At 44.9% G+C, this 21029-nt stretch overlaps 1 protein-coding gene across 2 annotated transcripts in view; it reads right to left on the bottom strand.

The window, feature by feature from the left end:
- The window catches only part of LOC118974511 (ropporin-1), a 34438-nt gene extending 29689 nt beyond the window's left edge, over nt 1-4749 (bottom strand). Inside the window, exons 1-2 of one of the 2 annotated variants that reach the window (XM_037027975.1) lie at nt 4537-4749; nt 4001-4080 (exon numbers count right to left, since the gene is read on the bottom strand). The gene's annotated coding sequence lies outside the window, so the exon portion shown is untranslated. The remainder of the gene's footprint in view (nt 1-4000; nt 4081-4536) is intronic. The other variant, XM_037027966.1, reaches the window with a different exon arrangement.
- Nucleotides 4750-21029: the final 16280 nt, after the last annotated feature.

Genomic DNA, 21029 nt, shown 5'->3' with positions numbered 1-21029 from the left:
TCATTTTTTTTTAAAGAAGGGGCTTAATTTGACTTACAATATAGTTCAGTATCTTCAATTTACAAGTGACAGAATTGATGTACAAATAAGTGAAGGGTTTGGCACAGTATCTGTTGGAGTTTAATCAAGAACTCAGGTCTGCCTCATTACTCTTTCCACACTGTCNTCAGTCCTGATGAACTTTAAAAAAAAATCTGTCAGGAAAATAAAAAGGAACACATTTCATTTTTTTTTTTAAAGAAGGGGCTTAATTTGACTTACAATATAGTTCAGTATCTTCAATTTACAAGTGACAGAATTGATGTACAAATAAGTGAAGGGTTTGGCACAGTATCTGTTGGAGTTTAATCAAGAACTCAGGTCTGCCTCATTACTCTTTCCACACTGTCCCATGCTGCCCCTCTCTGAATAAGGCAATTGCACCTCTTTCTTTCTTCTCAAAATGATGCCCTATCTGACTTTCAAGCTCTCCTTGATTTGTTTGACTCATACTATCTTGCTTCTCCAACTTTATTTCACAGAAGTCTGGAATTTTTCTATCTTGAGCCCGCCCATGTCCAAGTCAACCCAGATTTGGATGCAGACAACGAATTTGCTGAATGTAGTCCCATCGGACCTTGTCTCCCCACCCACTGTTTTGAGTAGAACTTTTGGCTCTGTTGTTAGTAAATTTCCCCAAATTGCTTGTATATCATGCTAACACCACCTCTTGGAAGTTGTGAGTTCTACATTCATTATTTAACAAGTGAACCTCTTTTGATTTATCTTAACTTCGCCATGCTTGTACTTCAGTGATTTCCCCTAGGTTCACATCGTGGTGCACAAATCCAAGGCTACCATGTACAGACTGCCATGTTAACCGTGCTTCCTAAAGCTGTGTCGCACGTCCCCTGATTTGGGAATCCAGTGTACAAATTTGGGGGCACCTTAGCCTTTTCTTTTGTAAGTGCATGCAAGTCTCCATTTTTCAGAGTAAAGTGTCAGAATACCCCCACATCATTTTCACCCACTTCCTCAGGCTCTCTACTTCTGACTTCACTGCAGCTTTTCCATGATCCAAGGACTTAATGCATAAAAGGGCTCTGAAGGGTGAACATACCTTAGTTTTCAATNCACGTCCCCTGATTTGGGAATCCGGTGTACAAATTTGGGGGCACCTTAACCTTGTCTTTCGTAAGTGCATGCAAGTCTCCATTTTTCAGAGTAAAGTGTCAGAATACCCCCACATCATTTTCACCCACTTCCTCAGGCTCTCTACTTCTGACTTCACTGCAGCTTTTCCATGATCCAAGGACTTAATGCATAAAAGGGCTCTGAAGGGTGAACATACCTTAGTTTTCAATACACCATCAAGGCTATGCTTCTGTCCTGTTTCTGTTACCCTTCCTGATGATGTTCAACATTGACTTGTCTTTTCCAATAGGTCCCATAGGGTGGATTGAGCTGCACTTAAGAAGTGCTCTTGACTATAAGGCCCGAGACCAGGATTCTGGTCTTGGGCCTATCTCTTACTCATTTTGTGATACTAGGCAAATAATCAACCTAACAAAACTTATGTGTCAGGAATACTGCTGAATACAGGGATAAAGAAATACATGAGTCCCACACCCTGCCCTCAGACAGCTCCCAGGCTACTGGAAGAGACTGACAGAAAAAAAAATCAGTGATTAAAACAGAGTTTAATAGTAAGTATCAACAAGTCTGCACTAGATATAGGTGACCAGGTAATCTCCTAGGTAAGGAATCTAACTTAGCTAAAGGTAAAAGGAGATCAGAAAATACTTCCCAAAGAGTTATGATATTTAAACAGAGACTTGAGGAAAGCTGGTTTGTTGGTTGCTATATACTCAGCCCCCAGAGCAATGCCAGGTACAGAGCAGGTACTTCAACAGCATCTGATTACTGATGAGAGCAAGGAGGGAATTCTCTGTGGCTAAGATGACTTAGACAAAGGTGGGGAGGTGTCAGAGGACAGGGCAAATTTAGGGAACTATGATTAATTATGGAGGGCTAGCGTGGAGAAAAGGGGAGTATTTGGGCCTAAGGCTAAAAACACAGCCCAAGTTCAGAATATAAAAGTCCTGGTATGCCAAGGTAAGGCTTTTGGACTTTCTATTAAGTGCAATAGGGAGCCACCAGAGAATTTGAGAACTACAGTCATAAAATCAGATTTTGATTTTACCCTGATGCTCCCTCCAGTTATCCATTTACTGCCTCTTCTCCCAATTCACCCTGCAGTGCCTCCTCAGCAAAACAGAACTAGACCTGTAAAACATTTCTCGTTTTGTCAGTGGGCATAATGTTCAGCTTCCTCAGGAGAGAGTGCGAGAAGGATACCGGGAGAGGAAGGGGTTCGTTGTGGGTTCACAGATGTACTCCTTTTATCAGGCCCGGGAACATGCAATTTCTCCAGTGCTAGGATCCTGCAGTGCAGTTTCTCCAGCATCTGCAGTACGCGATCTCTTCAGTGCCTGACTGCTGTACCGTCCAGTCTCCAGCAGTTCCCAGCTTCCCTAGCACCTCTCTTGGGAAGCTTTGTAGCAGAGTGAAGCCAGTGAGTCAGTCCCCTTTTCATGAATGGCTTCTCCAGGACTCCAGAGAGATTTTGGCCTCCTTGGCACCTCAGCAATTTCTCTGCCACCCAATGAGATATGGTCACACCCTTGGCATCAAGCTCTTAGGAGGTTGTCTCTTTGGGATCTGTCTCTAGGGTTGCGGTTGTGGTTGGTCCCTGTATCTATGTATGCTTATATCTATATGTGCTCTTTATCTCTTACTAAGCAACTTTCTATTACTCCAATTTCATTATAGTTAAACACTCTTTATATTGAACTTTATTTGTTAAACTTGTTATATGATTCCTTTCTCTGTTGGACTCTGAAATAGGCATTGACTGACAGGAAAAGGAGTGGACTGAAGCTTCAGGCAGGGATTCTGGTTAGGAGAACATGGAAGCACTTTTGGTAACAACTTTCACGCACTATTGCCCTGAAAAGGGGTTGCAATGGGGAGGGATAGGAGAGACAGGAGCTACAGGACTTGGTAGCCACTGAGGGAGGAAGAAGAGGAGAGAGAAGAGTTTAGGGTGACTCCCCACTTGTCCAGTTTGGGGGACTGGGCCGTTGGTGGCCCCACAGTAGAAATGGAGAGCACTGAAGGAGGAGCAGGTCAAACCCTCCTCCCTTGTTCCCACACACTGTCAGGAGGGCTGTGTCCTTCTGAGCCACAGAGACTTAGCATTATAGGCCCCTTGGGTTGAAGAGGCCCAGAGCCCAACTTTTATGCCTTTGAGTAATACGAACCACTTGTTCATTTCAGATCAGAGAAGTGGGGAAAAGTCCATTTTAGCTTAACATTTCATGAGAATGATGTTTTTGTAAAGTTCTTTTCCATTCTTAAAGCTTTCAGTATGGTAGGCCCTCCTCAATCGCCCATCCTAGCCCCTCATCTCCAGCTCTTAAATTCAACCAATTTCCTCTTTTTTTAAACTCACATCACTCCCAATCAGAATCATGGCCAACACTCCCAATCAGAATCGTAGCACTCAACACTTCTTTTAGCTGAGTGGTAAAGAATTTAGGTCTCATCACATATGGAATATAGATTCGTTTCTGGAACCTCTCACTTGGTTTTATTGGTGTGGGCTAAACAGGGCTTCAGTTATACAAATGAGGGGCTCCAGTTACCTGAATGAAAGGCTCCAGATGCCAGAATCCCAGAGGTAGTGTCTATGAACAGCTCTTGGAACCTAAGACCAAGCAACTGCATGGACTTGTTTGGGTTTGGAATAGGAGGTGGTGGGTTTTGGACACATGGTTACTGTTGCTTGGAATGCACTGGCCACCTTTTCACAGGTGTTTCGGATCTCAGCTCAGCTTTCCCTGAGCTCTCCCTTAGTTTCATCATATCGTCTCAGAGCACCACTTACCCAACTTGCCTCACCAGCATTTAGCTCCAAGTTTAAACTAAACTGCATGATTCTTTTAATCCTTAGGACCACCTGCCTCTCCCAGTGGACGGTAAACTTCAGGGCAGAAATGCTCAGTTTCTGTTCACTATAGTCTCACTATAGCTTGGTGCCTGGAATATATATAGTCAGCGCTCAAAACATATTAGGAAAATGAATCAATGATAGCTCTTTATAAAGTGCTAATCATGCTCATTGGTCCTCATGACAACCCCAGTCTCCTCCCCTACCCCCCACCCTCGGTATTCTTATAACCAGGTTACAAAAGAAAAAGAACAGGTTTGGCCAGTCAGTGAGGTCCGGGACTCTGATTCCAGATTCTGTTATGTTTCCAAATCATTGTTCTCTGTGTAAGAAATCACAAATAGTAGTTCTTGGTGCAAAAATACAGATATAGTATGGGCAGAGAACCAAAATCACCCATGGTCATATTCTCTTAAAGACCATAATCCCCTCCTCTTGTTCAGAATTCAGGTGGGCCCAGGAGCAGGACTCTTCCCTTAGACCCACGCAGCCCCCGGCGTGCTCGCCGCTGTCCCCTCCCTCCACTTCCCTTTCGGGGTTGCTACCTGAGGTTCGCCCCCAAATAAGCTGTCTGGCACCAGCTGACACCTGGTGCCTGGCCTCAGGAGGGAAGTGCGGTGAGAGATTCGGTGCCTGGCACCCTTGGCAGAGGGAAAGCAGTAGAACTTGGGCAAGGTCGGTACCGGCCTTGGCTTGGAGCCACAGAAGAGGTGGAGCGAAAGCCGGCTTTGTTAGAGCTTAGCCTTAGCCTGGCAACCCTGACGCTCGCTGCGCTGCCTGGGAACCGTGGGGGAGGAGCTGAGGGGCGGAGGGGTGGAGGGGCGGGGGCGAACGTCACAGAGCAGCCCTTTCCGCCCCACCCACCCTGCCCCGCCCACCCGTCTCACTCTGCCACGCCCCCTGGGCCGCTACCTCCTGCATTGTCTGAGTCCCAAAAGTCCTGCCAGGGCCTCATTAGGAGAGACTGGGAACAGCTGAGGGTGTTTGCTTGTGGTGGGAGGACCAGGTTGCCTGGCGGTTTAAGGATGAGGCCGGGGCCTTAGGAAACCTGCGAGGATGTGTGGGAATTTACAGTGGACTTTTGTACATTACAGAGCGGAAGCGGAGGAGCTTAAAATGATCTTTTGGTTTGTGGAAGGTGGCAGGGGACAAGTCCTTAGGAATAATAATTGTAAGCATTTCTTGAAGTACAGGTTCTGTGTATGTGTATGGACGCCAGAATGATTCCTAAGTACATGGCGCCTATTATCTCATTTAATCCTTAGGACCACCCCAGAGGCAAGAACTATTACTGTGTTTACTGAGAGATGAGGGGACGGCAGAGTGGTCAAGTGACTTGCCCAAGATCACAGCAAATGATAGAGCTAGTATTTGAACCCACATTTGGTGGTTCTAGATTCCTCACTCTCATTATCTAAAGCACTAGGAGGATGGCGTTGCTGTGGTTCAGAATAGAGCTCCAGATGCCTGAAGCAACAGAAAGGAGGAAAATATTCACCGTGCACAATGGCATCAAAGTCTCCCAGTAATTCCGGAGGTAGATGTTTACCTTCGTTTTAGAAATAAGAAACAGGCTCAAAACTCTGAGTAACTTTCCTATGGACGCACAGCAGGCAGTAGGGCCAAAGAGGACTCTAGGTCTAATGATTTTAAGATTTTGCTTTTTTAACCTCTCAGGTATGCCCCCATCCCTCTCTGGTGCATCCTTTGTCACTTTACGCCCATTTAAAAAAAAGTCCTCTCCTGAGAATATGTTTATTTTATACAGGGGAGGTGATAGAATGAAGCATCTATGTGGGAGAGAAACATCTATTGGTTGCTCCTCAAGAATCCACTTACTGGGGATCCAACCCACAACCTATGTGTATGTGCCCTGACCTGGGCTTGCAACCTTTTTGGTGTACAGGACGACCCTCCAACCAAATTAGCCACTCAGGTAGGTGTTTTTAAGGTGTCCATTGTACCATCCAACCCTTCAATCCATTTACACAGTGTTGTGCACTAGTCTAAATTAGTGAGTTGATCCAGGACTTTCAAAGGTTTCTCTAGTTGTGAGATGAAAGCCATTGTCTCTCCTTAAAGCAATTTCAAGCACCAGTGAACAAGGGTCGGTGGAAGCTGGGGTTTTGGTTTATGTATGCAGAGGGCTTTTCAGAGCCTACTGTCATCCATTTGTAAGGGGCACAGTCTGTTGGCATTTGTCAGGCTCTTGGAGGTCATTGTACAGCTGGAGAGTTCTATATAATCTGGGTATGGCCACTAGCCCACAGGTGATTTGAGGATGAAAGAAATCTAATCAGTTGCCTTCCAGAGCCTTCTCTGGAGGGGTCCCCAAGCAATGGTGTAGGCACATGTTCAGCAGAGTGCTATAGGACTGGAGGGGGAAACTAGAGGTTTGAGGGCTTCGGGTGTATCTTCCAGGAGAAAAAAAAAGCCACTGGGGACTGTTCTGTGTGTGTATGAGGGGCAAAGGTATGCTGGTCTCTTCCTGCTTTCATACAGAGTGAATGAAACAGGCAGGAATGGATAATAATGATCTTCATGTAAAAGAATGGGTATTTCTGCGAATCAGAGGCCAGTTGGAGATGGAAGGTAAAAAAGAGACTTTTAGTGTGGCAGCTTAAATGTAAAAGGGGAATTTCATGATACTGTCTGACCAAAGTGGTCTGATATCTACATGCAGGAGGCCAGGTGATCAGCAGAGCTGAGGTTATCCCTAATCTACCAGTTAATAAATGCAACAGAATATACTGAAGGGGATGACTTTACAAAGAAATAATCATCACAAAATTCTGAGAGGCACGTGGATAGAAGGAGGAGGAGCACGGAGACAGGTACGATTGGCAGTGGTCTTGCCCTTGGTGTGGATGGTGCTTTTGTGGGCGTCCATTATGTCTCAGGGCTTACACACACTCTTTCATATGTTTTAGATATTACATAAAATGTTTCAGTAAACTCATCAAAATAGGGCACTCTATTTCTATTTTCTTGTGTAATTGAGAATTAACCATATGTTTCATTTTATTTTTCTCTCATTCCCATCAACGTACAAACACACTCCAATTTCTCCATCATACTCCTCTCCAGATTTGCCCCGTTTCGGGCACTTCTCATGACTCCTCTCTCATTTTCTGCTTGCTGTTTACTGAACATTTTTGTGGCCTCTCCCCCCACATTCACATGTTGGAGCTGCAATCCCCATGTGTTGGTATTTGGAGGTAGGACCTTCGGGAGGTGTAAATTCAGATGAGGCATCTATCATGGGTGTGAACCTCATTTTCACGGGGGCCGCATCAGCCTGGAGGTGGCCTCCAAAGGACCGAATGTAATTTAGGACTGTACAGATGTAACCACTCCTTAACAGTTAAGTGAGAACTCGGCACCGCCACCAGGTGGAAACAAGGTGCTGAGCGGGATAAAACAAGGTGGGGGGCTGGATTCAGCAGGAGGGCCTTGTGTTTGAGTCTTTATAATGGGATTAGTGCCCTTAGAAGAAGTGGGAGAACTTCTGGCCAAGATGGAGGTGTAGGTAGACACACTGTGCCTCCTCGCACAACCAAAATAAGGACAACAACAATGTAAAAACAAAATAACAATGAGAACTGACAGAAAATTGAAGTGTATGAAATTTGGACAACCAAAGAGATAAAATAGAGACATTCATCTAGACCAGTAGGCGGGGCAGAGTCAGGAAGCTGGGTGGAGAGGGGTCACAGCACAAAAAGCAGAGGCCCTGGGTGCACAAGGCACCCCAGGTGTGCCAGACGGCAGTGGGCAAACCCCGGGGTGGGGGGTGGCCATGGGCAAACCCAGCAAGGTGGCAATTGTGAAATGAGGCACTGCGTGCAAGGTGGCTGGCTGACTGGGCAGTCCCACATCCGTGGCCGGATAAACGTGGCTAAGTTGGGGAGTGAAACAGACTGCACAACCCAGGGTCCCAGTGCCAGGAAATAAAGTCTGAAAACACCAATTGAAAACACCTGTGGGGGTTGAGGCACAGGAAGAGACCCCCAGCCCCATGGGAGAATTCATTGGAGAAACCCACAGGGTACCAGACGGTATGCAGGTCCACCCACAGGAGAATCAGAACCAGAGGGGCCCAGTTTGCTTGGGGGAGGCCGTGAAGGGGACTGAAATCAGAGGGAGAGTGGACGGAGTGCCATTGTTCCCTCTCAAACCCCGCCCCCACATACAGTGTCAAAAGCCAGTGACTGGGTTGCCCGCCGTGATGAACGCCCAAGGATCCACCCCTCATACATAACAGGTGTGACAAGACAAAAAAAAATGGCTGAAATGGAACAACAGATGAAAGCTCCAGAAATAATACAAGTAATTGACAAAGAGATAGCCAACCTATCAGATGCATAGTTCAAAGCATTGGTGATCAGGGTGCTCACAGAATTTGTTGAATTTGGACACAGATTAGATAAAAAATTAAGGCTAAGCCAAGTGAAATGAAGGAAAATGCACAGGGAACCAATAGTGATGGAAAGAAAACTGGGGTTCAATTCAATGGAATGGACCAGAAGGAATGAAGAAACAGCCAAACAGAAAAGAATGAAGAAACAAAAATTCAAAAAAAAATTAGGAGAGTCTTAGGAGCCCCCAGGACATCTTTGAACATTCCAACATCCAAATTATAGGGGTATCAGAAAGGGAAGAGAAAGAGCACAAGTGGAAAAGTTATTTAAACAAATAATAAAGGAGAACTTCCCCAATCAGGCGTAGGATATAGACTTCCAGAAAGTCCAGGAAGCTCAGAGAGTCCCAAAGAAGTTGGACCCAAGTAGGAACACAACAAGGCACATCATAATTACATGAGCCAAGATAAAAATGAAGGAGAGAATTCTAGAGAGAGCAAAAGATAAAGAGACAATCACCTACAAAGGAGGTCCCACAAGACTGTCAGCTGATTTCTCAAAAGAGACCTTACAGGCAAGAAGGGGCTGGAAAGAAGTATTCCAAGCTATGAAAGGCAAGGACCTAATCCAAGATTGCTTTATCCAGCAAAGCTTTCATTTAGAATGGAAGGGCAGATAAAGTGCTTTTCAGATAAGCTCAAGTTCAAGGAGTTCATCATCACCAATCCCTTATTCTATGAAATGTTAAAGGGATTTATCTAAGAAAAAGAAGATGAAAAACATGTATACTAAAATGACAGCAAACTCACAATTATTAATAACCACCCCTAAAACAAAAAGAAAAACAAACTAAGCAAACAACTAGAACAGGAACAGAACTACAGAAATGGAGATCAAATGGAGGGTTAGCAACAGGGGAGTGGGAAGAGGAGAGAGGGGGAAAGGTACAGAGAATAAGTAGGATAGATGGTAGGTAGAAAACAGACAGTGGGAGGGCAAGAATAGTATGGGAAATGCAGAAGGTAAAGAACTTGAGACATGTGGACATAAACTAAAGGGGGGAATAGTGGGGGGGCAGGGTGGAGGGGAATGAAGGGGGAAATGAGACAACTGTAACTGCATAATCAATAAAATACATTTAAAAAGTGGGAGAGAGTAGCATTGTCGCCCTATGACATGTGAGGATGCATGGAGAGGTGGCAGTCTACAAACCTTCATATACTCCCGCACCAGGACCCAATCTGCCAGCACATTGATCTTCAGCTTCCCAGCCTCTGAAACTGTGAAAAAATAAATTTGTTGTTTAGCTACCGAGTCTAGGGTATATTGTTATAGCTGCCAAAACTAAGACACAGGTTCTTCCTCTCTCCCTGATCCCTTAATGTTGCAGTGTCCCAGGATTTACCCCTGGACTTCTCTGTCCACACTTGATTCCCCACCCACCTTTTAAAAAAATCTTTTCATCTTCGCCCAAGGGAATTTTTTTCATTTGCCTTTTTTAAAAAGAAAAAGAGAGAGAGAGAGACAGGGAGAGAGAGAGAGAAAGAGAGAAACATCTGTGTTAAAGACAAGCATCAGTTGGTTGGCTGTACACTCACCCAGACCGAGGACCTGCAGTGGACCAGGGATAGCACCTGCCACCTGGGTGTGTGCCCCAACCAGACGATGCTCCAGCTGAGCCACACCAGCCAGGCCTCCCCCAACCCCTTTTTAGTCTCATCAAGTCTCATGTTTTATATAATCACATTTATATTTCTAACCCCAGTTCTCCTCTAAACTCCACACTAGAATATCCAACTCTCTACTTGATAGTACCACATGGTGTCCAACAGGCCTCTTAAACTTCACGTGCTCCTGATATTCCTTTTCCAACCAACTCCTTCGGTCTTCCCTGTATAAGCAAATAGCAATTCCATCCCTGCAGTTGCTCACACAAAATCTTGGACACTATCCCCAGTTGGCTTTACTCTCATACCTTAAATGAGTCAGATAAAAAGCTGTTGGCTCTGTCTTCACTAGGTACCCAGAGCCTGAGAGCTTCTCTCCACCTCCGCCACCACTGCCCTAATCAAGCAAACTTCGTCCCCCACCTGGACCAGTGCAACGGCTTCCTGTCTCACCCCCTGGTTTCCACCCTTGCCCTCCTATGGCCTATTGTGTACACAGCTACCAGAGTAATCCTATGGAAACCTGACTGATCACGGCCTTCCTGTGTTTGGATTCCAGATGCCTTCCACCTTACTTGGAGTGAAAGATAAAATGGTCTGCAAGGCCCTCTGAACTGGCCATTTTCTCATTTTCTCTTCCCTCACTTCCCTCCAGCCACACTGGCTATCTTGCTATCCCTTAGAAACCCTAGGGCCTCTCCTGTCTCAGGACCTTTGCACTCACATTTCTTTGTCTGGAGCATGATTTCCTCCGATATCCAAAAGGATATTCACTCCTCAGCTCCTTTCAGTCTGTCTTCAAATGCCACCTTTTCAGGGAGCCTTCACCGACCCCTCTGTGGAAAATGGAATACCAGCATCCCTTCCAGATAGTCCTGTTCTTTGCCATCACTACATACCATGTAGTTTTCTATTTATGTTATTTTATTTCATCCAATTGAATGCATTTATTTAACTTACTTTATTGTTGTTCAATTACAGTTGTCTGCATTTTCTCCCCTCCCCTCCCCCCACCCCAGCCAAACCCACCTCCCTCCCTTGCTTCCACCCTCCCCCCTTGGTTTTGCCCTTGTGTCCTTGTGTCCTTTATAGTAGTTCCTGAAACTCCTTCTGCTCACTGTCCCCTCCCCCCTCCCCTCTGGCTGTTGTTAGACTGCTATTAATTTCAATGTCTCTAGTTATATTTTGTTTGCTTTTTTCTTTTGTTGATTATATTCCAGTTAAAGGTGAGATCATATGGTATTTGTCCCTCACCACCTGGCTTATTTCACTTAGCATAATGCTTTCTAGTTCCATCCATGCCGTTGCAAAGGGCATAAGCTCTTTTTTTTTCTCTACTGCATAGAATTCCATTGTGTAAATGTACTATAGTTTTCTGATCCACTCATTTGTTGATGGGCACCTAGGTTGCTTCCAGCACTTAGCTGTTATAAATTGTGCTGCTATGAACGTTGGGGTGCATAGGTTCTTTTGCATTGGTGTTTCAGGGATCTTAGGATATAACCCCAAGAGTGGAATTGCTGTGTCAAAAGGCAGTGCCATTTTTAATTTTCTGAGGAAATTCCGTACTGTTTCCCACAGTGGCTGCACCAGTCTGCTTTCCCACCAACAATGCACTAGGGGTCCTGTTTTTCCACATCCTCTCCAACACTTGTCTGTTGATTTGTTTAGGATGGCCATTCTGACCAGTGTGAAGTGGTATGTCAATGTGGTTTTAATTTGCACCTCTCTAATGGCTAGTTATGCTGAGCATGTTTTCATGTGTTGCTGGACCCTCTCATACTGTGTATTTTTTGAAAATGTTTTATTTCTCTATGTTTGCTTGCTGGAGTTTATGGATTTTTGTTTTCTTCCCTGTGTATTGCTGGGGCCTGGAACAGGACTTCAAATATAATGGGCACTATAAATATTTGTTTACCGAATAAAATTCTCCTTTTATTCTTCTCCTTCCATTTTTCTTCCTTCTCCTACCTGCCTCCAAGAGGCTCTCCTGAGAAGTGATACTTCAGGGTTCATTCAGCTTCGCTACTTGTATCTGAGAAGCTAAAGTCGCATTAGGCCAAGCAAGGGCAAGTGTGGCATCAGGAGGAGGGACCCTGACCAGCCTTAGTGCCACCAGCATGTCAGCTCAGAAGGTAAGTCCCACCTATCCTGAGTGGCTCAAGTCGTGGTTCAGCTTTTTCAGACCTTCAGTTTGTCACTTCACGGGAGGAATGAGATGGGGCCCCATCATGTGAGCTGTTTGGGTCACTGTGGGGTTGGGACTGGGCAGTGGCACTGGTTGCACCACGTTGGAGGCCTGTCCACGCCCCGTGCAGTTCCAGGGTTCAGCAGTGCATGGAGCCAATCCACCCTGTGTACATAATTTCTCCTCATATATACATCAGTTTCATCGGCTGTGTAACAAATCGCTACAAGTTTAGCAGCTAAAAACAACACAATTGACAATCTCAGTGTCCACAGGGCAGGATACTCTGCTCAAAGGACACACTAGGCTGAAATCTAGGTATGAGCTGGGGCTGCAATCTTGTAAGACGATCAGGGTCAGCAGAACTCAGTTTGTTGCTGAGGATTGAAGGATTGAAGGATTGTTGTTGTAGGATTGAAGTCTGTGTTTTCTTATTGGCCATTGGCCAGAGAGAGCGCTCAGCTCTTGGAAGCCACCATCAGGTCCTAGCTATATGGCCCTGTCACAGCAACTCACAACACAGCTGTTTGTGTTCTCCCTGCCAGAGAGGGTGTCTGCTCTTGTCATCTGATTAGGTTAGGGCCACTCAGGATAATCTCCCTTTTCAGGAACTCGAAGTTATCCAATAGGGACCTTAATTACCCCAGAAAAATTCCCTTTTGCAAACAATGTTAATTACAAGAGTTATCAAAGATTCCCAGCATTTTCACAGGTCCCACCCACATGTAAACAGATGAAATTATATATAACCAGATGAGATTATACAGGACACATACAGTAGGGGGCTGAAATCTTGGCGCTATCTTGGAATTCTGCCTATCACAAAGTGCATCTTTGTGAGGGAGAACGACAATGAGAAAGTGCACCCTCTTTCTTCAGAGAGAACCAGAGAGGCAGACAAGCATACCTATCTTTCATGGTTCTGGACCCCTTTTCCTCCTGCTACTTTTCTTTCCACCCCTAGGGGTGCAGCACCTCCTATAATCACTTTCTTATAAAGAACAAACTATTTATTCCACACAAAGGAACAATGTCTACCCCATGAAATTCTACTCCTTTAAGAATTTGAGTGATTTTTGCCCTGGCCAGAATGGCTCTGTTTGTTGGGTATCATCCTGCAAACCAAAAGGTCCCTGGTTCAATTCCCAGGCAGGGCACACGCCTGGGTTGCAGGTTCAGTCCTTGGTTGCGGTGCATATGGAAGGCAGTCAATCGATGTTTCTCTCTCACATCGATGTTTCTCTCCCTGTTTTTCTCCCTCCCTTCCCATCTCTCTAAAATAAAAAACTTTTTTTTAGTAAATTTAAAAAAGAGAGAGAAATTAACCATTGGGAACGTGGTGGGGCAGACAAGACTTCTCTGTCCTTGACACTTGTGGCTTCTGTGGTGACTTTGACTCCTCAGGACTGCCTCCAGCCTGTATGGCACTTTTGTATCTATTAGAAAGATGTGGTGTCTTGTGGCAGATACAGTCCCTGGGGCACGTGGAATGGAGAGTGGGCCGGGAGCTGGACTTTCAGGCTTCCCCTCAAAACTGCTTGCGTTTCTTGTCTCTGGAGCCTTCTGTTTTTATCCCACTTTATTCTTCTTCTGTTATGCACAACATCCCCCACCNAGAAATAAAACATTTTCAAAAAATACACAGTATGAGAGGGTCCAGCAACACATGAAAACATGCTCAGCATAACTAGCCATTAGAGAGGTGCAAATTAAAACCACATTGACATACCACTTCACACTGGTCAGAATGGCCATCCTAAACAAATCAACAGACAAGTGTTGGAGAGGATGTGGAAAAACAGGACCCCTAGTGCATTGTTGGTGGGAAAGCAGACTGGTGCAGCCACTGTGGGAAACAGTACGGAATTTCCTCAGAAAATTAAAAATGGCACTGCCTTTTGACACAGCAATTCCACTCTTGGGGTTATATCCTAAGATCCCTGAAACACCAATGCAAAAGAACCTATGCACCCCAACGTTCATAGCAGCACAATTTATAACAGCTAAGTGCTGGAAGCAACCTAGGTGCCCATCAACAAATGAGTGGATCAGAAAACTATAGTACATTTACACAATGGAATTCTATGCAGTAGAGAAAAAAAAAGAGCTTATGCCCTTTGCAACGGCATGGATGGAACTAGAAAGCATTATGCTAAGTGAAATAAGCCAGGTGGTGAGGGACAAATACCATATGATCTCACCTTTAACTGGAATATAATCAACAAAAGAAAAAAGCAAACAAAATATAACTAGAGACATTGAAATTAATAGCAGTCTAACAACAGCCAGAGGGGAGGGGGGAGGGGACAGTGAGCAGAAGGAGTTTCAGGAACTACTATAAAGGACACAAGGACACAAGGGCAAAACCAAGGGGGGAGGGTGGAAGCAAGGGAGGGAGGTGGGTTTGGCTGGGGTGGGGGGAGGGGAGGGGAGAAAATGCAGACAACTGTAATTGAACAACAATAAAGTAAGTTAAATAAATGCATTCAATTGGATGAAATAAAATAACATAAATAGAAAACTACATGGTATGTAGTGATGGCAAAGAACAGGACTATCTGGAAGGGATGCTGGTATTCCATTTTCCACAGAGGGGTCGGTGAAGGCTCCCTGAAAAGGTGGCATTTGAAGACAGACTGAAAGGAGCTGAGGAGTGAATATCCTTTTGGATATCGGAGGAAATCATGCTCCAGACAAAGAAATGTGAGTGCAAAGGTCCTGAGACAGGAGAGGCCCTAGGGTTTCTAAGGGATAGCAAGACAGCCAGTGTGGCTGGAGGGAAGTGAGGGAAGAGAAAATGAGAAAATGGCCAGTTCAGAGGGCCTTGCAGACCACCTTGTCTCTCACTCCAAGTAAGGTGGAAGGCATCTGGAATCCAAACACAGGAAGGCCGTGATCAGTCAGGTTTCCATAGGATTACTCTGGTAGCTGTGTACACAATAGGCCATAGGAGGGCAAGGGTGGAAACCAGGGGGTGAGACAGGAAGCCGTTGCACTGGTCCAGGTGGGGGACGAAGTTTGCTTGATTAGGGCAGTGGTGGCGGAGGTGGAGAGAAGCTCTCAGGCTCTGGGTACCTAGTGAAGACAGAGCCAACAGCTTTTTATCTGACTCATTTAAGGTATGAGAGTAAAGCCAACTGGGGATAGTGTCCAAGATTTTGTGTGAGCAACTGCAGGGATGGAATTGCTATTTGCTTATACAGGGAAGACCGAAGGAGTTGGTTGGAAAAGGAATACCAGGAGCACGTGAAGTTTAAGAGGCCTCTTGGACACCATGTGGTACTATCAAGTAGAGAGTTGGATATTCTAGTGTGGAGTTTAGAGGAGAACTGGGGTTAGAAATATAAATGTGATTATATAAAACCTGAGACTTGATGAGACTAAAAAGGGGTTGGGGGAGGCCTGGCTGGTGTGGCTCAGCTGGAGCATCGTCTGGTTAGGGCACACACCCAGGTGGCAGGTACTATCCCTGGTCCACTGCAGGTCCTCGGTCTGGGTGAGTGTACAGCCAACCAACTGATGCTTGTCTTTAACACAGATGTTTCTCTCTTTCTCTCTCTCTCTCTTTTTCTTTTTAAAAAAGGCAAATGAAAAAAATTCCCTTGGGCGAAGATGAAAAGATTTTTTAAAAAGGTGGGTGGGGAGCAAGTGTGGACAGAGAAGTCCAGGGGTAAGTCCTGGGGCACTGCAACATTAAGGAATCAGGGAGAGAGGAAGAACCTGTGTCTTAGTTTTGGCAGCTATAACAATGTACCCTAGACTAGGTAGCTAAACAACAAATTTATTTTTTCACAGTTTCAGAGGCTGGGAAGCTGAAGATCAATGTGCTGGTAGATTGGGTCCTGGTGCGGGAGTATATGAAGGTTTGTAGACTGCCACCTCTCCATGCATCCTCACATGTCATAGAGCGACAATGCTACTCTCTCCCAATTTTTAAAAATATATCTTATTGATTATGCTATTACAGTTGTCCCATTGCCCCCCTTCATTGCCCTCCACCCTGCACACCCTCCTCCACCCAAATTCCCCCCACCTTAGTTCATGTCCATGTGTCATAAGTTCTTTGGATTCTACAGTTCCCACACTATTCTTGCCCTCCCCCTGTCTGTTTTCTACGTACCATCTATGCTACTCATTCTCTGTACCTTTCCCCCCCTCTCTTCCTCCCACTCCCCTCTTGCTAACCCTCCATTTGATCTCCATTTCTGTAGTTCTGTTCCTGTTCTAGTTGTTTGCTTAGTTTGTTTTTCTTTTTGTTTTAGGGGTGGTTGTTAATAATTGTGAGTTTGCTGTCATTTTACTATACATGTTTTTCATCTTCTTTTTCTTAAATAAGTCCCTTTAACATTTCATAGAATAAGGGATTGGTGATGATGAACTCCTTGAACTTGAGCTTATCTGAGAAGCACTTTATCTGCTCTCCCATTATAAATGAAAGCTTTGCTGGATAGAGGAAACTTGGATTAGATCCTTGCCTTTTGTAGCTTGGAATACTTCTTTCCAGCCCCTTCTTGCCTGTAAGGTCTCTTTTGAGAAATCAGCTGACAGTCTGATGGGAACTCCTTTGTAGGTCACTGTCTCTTTATCTCTTGCTGCTTCTAGGATTCTCTCCTTCATTTTAATCTTGGCTCATGTAATTATGATGTGCCTTGGTGTTTTCCTACTTGGGTCCAACTTCTTTGGGACTCTCTGAGCTTCCCGGACTTTCTGGAAGTCTATATTCTACACCAGATTGGGGAAGTTCTCCTTTATTATTTGTTTAAATAACTTTTCCACTTGTTGCTCTTTCTCTTCCCCTTCTGGTACCCCTATAATTTGGATGTTGGAACATTTAAAGATGTCCTGGAGGCTCCTAAGACTCTCCTCACTTTTTTTGAATTCGTATTTCTTCATTCTTTTCTGTTTGGTTGTTTCTTTCTTCCTTCTGGCCCATTCCATTGAATTGAGTCCCAGTTTTCTTTCCATCACTATTGGTTCCCTGTGCATTTTCCTTCATTTCACTTGGTGGAGCCTTCATTTTTTCATCTAATTTGCGACCAAATTCAACAAATTCTGTGAGCACCCTGATCACCAATGCTTTGAACTATGCATCTGATAGGTTGGCTATCTCTTTGTCACTTATTTCTGGAACTTTGATCTGTTGTTCCATTTTGGCCATTTTTTTTTTGGTCTTGTCACACCTGTTATGTATGAGGGGTGGAGCCTTGGGTGTTCATCAGGGCGGGGCAACCCAGTCACTGGCTTTTGACACTGTATCTGGGGGCGGGGTTTGAGAGGGACCAATGGCACTCCGTCCACTCTCCCTCTGATTTCAGTCCCCTTCACGGCCTCCCCCAAGCAAACTAGGCCCCTCCGGTGCTGATTCTCCTGTGGGTGGACCTCCACACCGTCTGGTACCCTGTGGGTTTCTCCAATGAATTCTCCCATGAGGCTGGGAGTCTCTTCCTGTGCCTCAACCCCTACAGGTGTTTTCAATTGGTGTTTTCAGACTTTATTTCCTGGCACTGGGACCCTGGGTTGTGCGGTCTGTCTCACTCCCCAACTTAGCCAGGTTTATCTGCCCACGAATGTGGGACTGCTCAGTCAGCCAGCCACCTTGCACGCAGTGCCTCATTTCACAATTGCCACCTCTCTGGGTTTGCCCATTGCCACCCCGCACCCGGAGTTTGCCCGCTGCCGTCTGGCACGCCTGGGGTGCCTTGTGCACCCAGGGCCTCTGTTTTTCATGCTGTGACCCCTCTCCACCCAGCTTCCTGACTCTGCCCCGCCTACTGGTCTAGATGAATGTCTCTATTTTATCTCTTTGGTTGTCTGAATTTCATACACTTCAATTTTCTGTCAGTTCTCATTGTTATTTTGTTTTTAAATTGTTGTTGTCCTTATTTTGGTCGTGCGAGGAGGTACAGTGTGTCTACCTACACCTCCATCTTGGCCAGAAGTTCTCCCACTTCTTCTAAGGGCACTAACCCCATTTTAAAGACTCAAACACAAGGCCCTCCAGCCAAATCCAGCCCCCCACCTTGTTTTATCCCGCTCGGCACCTTGGTTCCACCTGGTGGCGGTGCCAAGCTCTCACTTAACTGTTAAGGAGTGGTTACATCTGTACAGTCCTAAATTACATTCGGTCCTTTGGAGGCCACCTCCAGGCTGATGCAGCCCCAGATGAAAATGAGGTTCAAACCCATGATAGATGCCTCATCTGAATTTACACCGCCCAAAGGTCCTACCTCCAAATAACAACACGTTGGGGATTGCAGCTCCAACATGTGAATGTGGTGGGAGGGGCCACAAAAACGTTCAGTAAACAGCAAGCAGAAAATGAGAGAGGAGACATGAGAAGTGCCCGAAACGGGGCAAATCTGGAGAGGAGTATGATGGAGAAATTGGAGTGTGTTTGTATGTTGATGGGAATGAGAGAAAAATAAAATGAAACATGTGGTTAATTCTCAATTACACAAGAAAATAGAAATAGAGTGCCCTATTTTGATGAGTTTACTGAAACATTTTATGTAATATCTAAAACATATGAAAGAGTGTGTGTAAGCCCTGAGACATAATGGATGCCCACAAAAGCACCATCCACACCAAGGGCAAGACCACTGCCAATGGTATCTGTCTCCATGCTCCTCCTCCTTCTACTCACGTGCCTCTCAGAATTTTGTGATGATCATTTCTTTGTAAAGTCATCCCCTTCAGTATATTCTGTTGCATTTATTAACTGGTAGATTAGGGATAACCTCAGCTCTGCTGATCACCTGGCCTCCTGCAGGTAGACATCAGACCACTTTGGTCAGACAGTATCATGAAATTTCCCTTTTACTTTTAAGCTGCCACACTAAAAGTCTCTTTTTTACCTTTCATCTCCAACTGGCCACTGATTCCCAGAAATACCCATTGTTTTACATGAAGATCATTATTATCCATTCCTGCCTGTTTCATTCACTCTGTATGAAAGCAGGAAGAGACCAGCACACCTTTGCCTCTCATGCACACACAGACAGTCCCCAGTGGCTTTTTTTTTCTCCTGGAAGATACACCTGAAGCCCTCAAACCTCTAGTCTCCCCCTCCAGTCCTATAGCACACTCTGCTGAACATGTGCCTACACCATTGCTTGGGGACCCTTCCAGAGAAGGCTCTGGAAGGCAACTGATTAGATTTCTTTCATCCTCAAATCACCTGTGGGCTAGTGGCCATACCCAGATTATATAGAACTCTCCAGCTGTAAAATGATGCTTGTTCATTGATGCTTGAAATTGTTTTAGGGAGAGACAACGGCTTTCATCTCACAACTAGAGAAACCTTTGAAGGTCCTGGATCAACTCACTGATTTAGACTAGTGCACAACACTGTGTAAATGGATTGAAGGGTTGGATGGTACAATGGACACCTTAAAAACAACTAGCTGGGGGGCTAATTTAGTTGGAGTGTTGTCCTGTACACCAAAAAGGTTGCGAGCCCCAGGTCAGGGCACATACACGTAGGTTGTGGGTTGGATCCCCATCAAGTGGATTCTTGAGAAGCAACCAATAGATGTTTCTCTCGCACATAGATGTTTCATTCTATCACCGCCCCTGTATAAAATCAATAAACATATCCTCAGGAGAGGACTTTTTATTTTATTTTATTTTTTAAATATATTGTATTGATTACACCATTACAGTTTTTCTATTCCCCCCTTCATTCCCCTCCACCCGCACACTCCCTCCCCTGCCATTCTCCCCCCCTTAGTTTATAACCACGTGTCTCAAGTTCTTTAGATTCTATATTTCCTCCACTATTCTCACCCTCCCCCTATCTATTTTCTACCTACCATCTATGCTATTTTCTGTGCCTTCTCTCCCCTTCTCCTCCTCCCACCCCTGTTTCTAACCCGCCATGTGTTCTTCATTTCTATGGTTCCACTCCTGATCTAGCTGTCCTCTTGGTTTGCTTTTGTTTTAGGTGTGGTTGTTAATAACTGTGTGTTTGCTGTCTTTTCACTGTTAATATTTTTCATCTTCTTTTTCTTATATAAGTCCCTTTAGCATTTCATATAATAAGGGCTTGGTGATGATGAACTCCTTGAACTTGACCTTATCTGAGAAGCACTTTATCTGTCCTTCCATTCTAAATGAAAGTTTTGATGGATAAAGCAATCTTGGCTGTAGGTCTTTGGATTTCATGACTTGGAATACTTCTTTCCAGCCCCTTCTTGCCTGTAAGGTCTCTTTTGAGAAATCCGCTGACAGTCTGATGGGTACTCCTTTGTAGGTGACTGTCCCCTTATCTCTTGCTGCTTCTAGGATTCTCTCCTTCATTTTAGTCTTGGCTAATGTAATTATGATGTGCCTTGGTGTGTTCCTTCTTGGGTCCAACTTCTTTGGGACTCTCTGAGCTTCCTGGATTTCCTGGAAGTCTATTTCCTTTGCCAGACTGGGGAAGTTCTCCTTTATTATTTGTTCAAATAAGTTTTCCACTCATGGCTGTTTCTTTCCCCCTTCTGGTACCCCTATAATCCAGATGTTGGAACGTTTAAAGATGTCCTGAAGGTTCCTAAGCCTCTCCTCATTTTTTCGAATTCTCATTTCTTCATTCCTTTCTGATCGGATGTTTAGTTCTTCCTTCTGGTCCATTCCATTGATTTGAGTCCCCGTTTCCTTTCTATCACTATTGGTTTCCTGGGCATCTCCCTTCATTTCAATTAGTTTAGCCTTCGTATGTTCCTCTAATTTGTGACTATAATCAACCAGTTCTGTGAGCATCCTGATAAACAGTGTCTTGAATTGTGCTTCTGAGAGGCTGGCAATTTCTCGGTCGCTGAGAGTTATCGGCTCTGGGACTT

Source organism: Sturnira hondurensis, unplaced genomic scaffold, assembly GCF_014824575.4.
Source record: "Sturnira hondurensis isolate 20B ecotype Veracruz unplaced genomic scaffold, ASM1482457v3 Scaffold0001390, whole genome shotgun sequence".
NCBI classification, from domain to species: domain Eukaryota; kingdom Metazoa; phylum Chordata; class Mammalia; order Chiroptera; family Phyllostomidae; genus Sturnira; species Sturnira hondurensis.
This window is presented reverse-complemented; position numbering and strand designations above follow the sequence as displayed.